Source organism: Carettochelys insculpta, chromosome 33 (assembly GCF_033958435.1).
Source record: "Carettochelys insculpta isolate YL-2023 chromosome 33, ASM3395843v1, whole genome shotgun sequence".
In the NCBI taxonomy this organism is placed as follows: domain Eukaryota; kingdom Metazoa; phylum Chordata; order Testudines; family Carettochelyidae; genus Carettochelys; species Carettochelys insculpta.
Genome location: NC_134169.1, coordinates 1,899,723 through 1,904,582, shown reverse-complemented (window position 1 = coordinate 1,904,582; position 4,860 = coordinate 1,899,723). Strand labels below are relative to the sequence as shown.

Here is a 4,860-nt window from a genome sequence, read left to right as displayed (position 1 = left end):
GTTTCCAGGTCCTTGCAGGATTAAGAGCTGATTCCTGCCATGGCAGACCCCACTACTTCCAAGGAGAGGGCTGCAGAATGTCTACGCAACTCCTCCTTGTACTGTCTTTGTTTGTACTAGAGCCAAGGACAAGAACACACATTTCCCGCCAGAGGCCAGGACAACAGTGAAAACTGTTTGGTAGGCTGAGAACAGTAGTGCAAGAATGGAAGTGCCCAGGATAGGGCTTGAACCCATGACCCTGAGATTAAGAGTCTCACACTCTGCCAACTGAGCTAGCCGGGCCACAAAAAAAATGCTCCATACAGCCTATCACAGAATAGAAAGAGTCAAATGTGCCTGTCAGCTGGGCAAAAGTCAAATGTGTGGGGCAAAGTGCTCACAAGGGCCGGACTCCAGTCTTTGTTATCTGGGCTGCAGGAGGTGAGATGCAAAGAAAACAGACTGTTGGAGTGAATCTTGGCCAAGCCTCTCACTGGTGCTGCTACATCTCCCGAACACCTCACACACCTACGGCAATTTCTGCACAACAAATGAATGCTGACACCATTGATCTCAGCGCAGAGCCGGTGCAGTCAGTAGAACACGTTTCTTTTTCATACAGAGTGAACACACATTTGCAGAGAGTTTTCTGTGGGAAATTGCCTGTTAGTGACTCTCCAGAGAAAGGGGCATTCGTGGCTCACAGACTGTTGTGCTTCACAACAATGGGCGATGGGACAAGAAAGGAGGACCCTGATTCATTCACTCTTCAGTTCCACTGGGGAGGGCAGCACCTTAACCGAGTGTTTTCCCTGCCTTCAATTTGCCCAGCATCAGCTGGGTCAGGCTCTGACCTGCCCCAGGTGAACGTCGGTCGTCCAGCGCAGTTAGTCAAGAGGGAAGGAGAACGGGACAAAGAGGCTCCTTCTCATGCTCATTTTCCTCACCCTGATTCCTCTCCAGCCTCATGGGCAGAGCTGAGGAAGGAGACTCCCTGTGGGGAAGCCCCGGGGGTGTCTGAGATGGCCCCAGCCCTGCAGCCTGTCCCACATGGCTGGTGTCAGGGACTCTCTATGATGTCATCACCTTCCAACTTCTTTTAACCAATCAGCTGAGGTGCTGTAAAAGGCCCTTGTGATGTCACTCCCACACCTGCCCCTGGCCAGCAGGGCTCATGTCCTGCCCCTGGCAGCCCCTTTGCATGGCTGAGCTGCTACCCCTGTGTCACCCCCACTCTCTCAGGGACATTCTGGGGCTCTAGCCGGCTGCACATGGGAACACCAGAGGCTGCTCTGTGCCACAGGCTCTTTGCAGAGATCCTCTCATCTGACGCCCCTGCAGATCACAGGCCTCCTGTATGGTGCAGTCGGGAGTGTGGCACCAAAGCGCACACCAGACAGGCACTTGGTCTGCACTGGAAGGCGCCCAGGGCTAGAGAAAGCCCCACACCCCTGGGGTGTTTGGAGGACATTAATGCAGTGACTGGAAGGGAAAGGACCCAAAGTTCACACTTGTGGGTCTGTATCATAATTCACATGCAGAACATCTCTGTGCTCAGGTCTGCACATTTCACAATTTTATTTCTCTCTCAAGTTTAAATTTAATTCTTTGAGCAGTGAGTTCTACAATCCCTGATCTGGCCAGTGTAATGACCAATAGATAGATAGACAGATTGATACCAAACATCGATCAATCAGTCTATCGAATTGGGAATACAGCAACAAATCATAAAATTCCTTCCCTTTAATTTTAGTTAACTTGAATTCCCCTTTAATTGCAGCAAGGGAGGTTGGAGATTAGGAGATATTTCCTGTCAGGGCAGTTAAGCGCTGGAATAAATTGCCTCGGGTAAGGGCAAAATCTCCATCTTTGGAGATATTTTAGAAATTGGATAAATATAAAGAAGGAAACTTTTTACTTTGGTCCCCACTTTTCATCCCTGAAATGAGCAGCTCCCCCACAACCTGTCTCATGTCATCAGAACCTACAGAAATGTCAGTGATGTTCATATGTATAAAAGCCCATTTGGGCGTGTGTAAGAAAACAAGTCTGTAGAACGGAAAAACTTCATTCATCGGTGTATAAATATGATGACGCAGACAACGAAACAGTCACAGATTTTGTCATTTTTAATGAGGCGGGTGAACCTGAGACCCAGCAGCTCACTGGGCTGTGCCCCCCTTATGAAATTTCAGGCCCCCTGAGGTTTGTTCACCCCACTAGAGATGGTGCTTGGTCCTGTCATGAGGAAATGGAACTAGACTCGATGGGCACTTCAGGTCCTTTCCAATTTTTGAGCCCTCTGAGTCTGTGGCTCCCACTGACGCTGGCCCTGCTTCACTTCTTCAGACTTTGGATCTTCTGTGCCCTGCTCCTTGGCCTTGGAGTCTCAACTATTCTCTTTAGTGTCTGACACATCCCCTGCAGCCCCTGGGGGAGGCAGTGAAGGGGGAAATCACAAATGCAGGAATCGCCCCTGCATTTCCCATTGGCCAGGAAGAGATACTGCTGCAGCCCAATGCCCTGCAGCCCCTGGAGGATTTGCTGGAGGCACAGGACTGTCTACGCAGAGTCTCTGAGCCTGTATATCAGGTCTGGCATCCCCAGGGCCTCTCTGTTCCCTGGCAGCATGGCCCACACAGCACAGAAGGAACACAGGGCTGGGACTGGGGACTCAGGTGCCCAGCTCCCATTGCAATGAATGGAATGAAATGGGAAATGCTGAGGTGCCCTATGCACCTGTGCAGTCAGCATTTGGGTAATCAAGGCCCTGCCATGGCTTCCTTAGCTGGCAGGGAGCAATCTAGAGCCCTGATGGGAGATTCCAGCATGAACATGTGGTGAGGCTGGCCAGCCTGTTGGGAAGGGGCCTTGGACATCTCCATCCCTCCTCTCGGCTTGGCTACTTACTTCACCTGACTGAGAAGGACTTGGGCCCAGGACACAGCCTGGCCAGCCTTTCCCCATCCCAGGAGATGTTCTTCATCACAGGGTTCTTGTCCTGTCCTCATTCTGTTGACCTGATGGCCAAAATTCTTACTGACCAAATACACCCTGCCCCTGGCAGGGTCTCCAGCCCATGTGGCAGAAGAAGGCTTAATAGTCACTACCTTTACATAAGGGACAGGCTTCCTCATGGGTCTGGAAAAGGTGAGGCTGGGTCTTGCCTGGACCCAGACTCCCAAAGCACAAAGCCAGCCCCCCAGAAGCTCACACTGCACCACACACCTTCTACAGGAAGGGGCAGCAGGAGCACCTGCCAAGTGGCACCTGCCCTCCACAGCAGTTCCAGTGGTTTTCTTTAATCTGCGTTTCCTCCCCAGTTCTGCTGGCCTCAAAGCTCCAGGAATCAGGGAAGTGATAAACACAGGAGACCACTGCCTCAGCCAATCGTGGTCCCCAGCACTTCTGCAGAGGTTGTTGTGGAACTCTGGAAATCCTCTTCAGTGACATTCAAGTGTCGAAGTGTCCGGCTGACTCACTGCCCAGGCTGCACCTGCAGGAAGAGGCTGGCAGCAGAGATTGTCAGCAGGAGCAGATGGGGCTAGAACTCAGGGATGGAAGCTGGTAAGACAGAGGCTTCAGGTAAAGGGCAGCCCCTTGTAGGGCTGAGGGTTCATAGCCAGCACAGCCAAATGAAGGGGAGTTGCAGGAAGCAGTCCAGGGAAGGAGAAGTGGAAGCTGAAAAGGGAAAGCTGAGAAGTGCTGCATGTGGAGTCCATGCTGAGCTGCAACCAGAAGGAGGGATTCCTCCAAAAGCCACTGGGGGTGTGGCATAGATGTGGCTTGTGACAGGGAACAAGAGGGCTGCCTGGGTCACTGTGGGAGTGACAGGGAATTAAAGGACTGTAGCCCAGAAAGGGGGAAATGCCAAGTTATTCAGAAAAAGGTAGAGCCAGAAGCTGGACATATGCGGCTTCCGCCAGCAAGTGGTGCTGCCCCAGTGACAAGGAGGGACATAAACGCTGGGAGGACAACATCTTAACAGAGCTAATGCCTGAGCTGAGCCATCCAGTAGCAAAAGGCTGCTTCATCGTACTGACCAATGAACAGAGGAAAAACATGCAAAGAGACATCGGTCCCCCCAGATGTCTGGGTAAGATATCAGAGAAAGGCAGAAGAAGGGCTTGTCTGGGACTTGAGCCCCGGAGCTCTCCCACCCCTTGAGCAACAAGCCACCATCAGAATGGAGGCACTGGGCATACTCCAGAACCAGTCTGGAACACACAGCCAGTGCTCTGAGAAGTCCTGCACCTAACTTCACCTTTCCAAGCTCATTTCCAAGCTCTCTTCACAGTCCTGAAGGAAGAAACCAACTTCCCACTTGGAACAGGTCACAAACCACTCTGTCAACACAAAAACCAGTCAAGTAGCGCTTTAAGGACAAGGAAAACAATTTAGGAGGCAAACTTTGACGGGACAGACCCACTTCTGCAGACCATAGCCATACCAGAACAGACTCGATATTAAAGGCACAGAGACCCTATAACAGTAATCAAGGAGGACAATTCAGAAAAAAATGATCAAGGTGAGCAAATCACAGAGTAGAGGGCTGGAAGCCGGGAGGTGGTGGTCAAGAATTAGATTAAGCCAAGTATGCAAATAAGCCCCTTTAGTGAATCAGAAAATCCCCATCCCAGTTCAAACAATGTGTCAATGTGCCGAATTTGAGTAGAAAAGACAGCTCAGCTGTTTCCCTTTGAATAGAGGTGGGATTTCTTTTTTCAGTAACATGCATACTCTTAAGTCATTAATAGAATGGTCAGTGCATTAAAATGTTGACAAACTGGTTTGTGGATCTGGAGTGTTTTGATGCCTGTTTTGTGCCCATTAACCCTTTGTTGAAGGGAATTAGAAGTTTGTCCAATACACAAAGCA

The 4,860-nt window shown here is 50.7% G+C and overlaps 1 non-coding gene across 1 annotated transcript; it reads right to left on the bottom strand.

The window, feature by feature from the left end:
* Nucleotides 1-212: 212 nt before the first annotated feature.
* On the bottom strand, nt 213-285 carry TRNAK-CUU (transfer RNA lysine (anticodon CUU)). The gene has a single exon. It is a non-coding gene; the product is annotated as a tRNA-Lys (tRNA).
* Nucleotides 286-4,860: the final 4,575 nt, after the last annotated feature.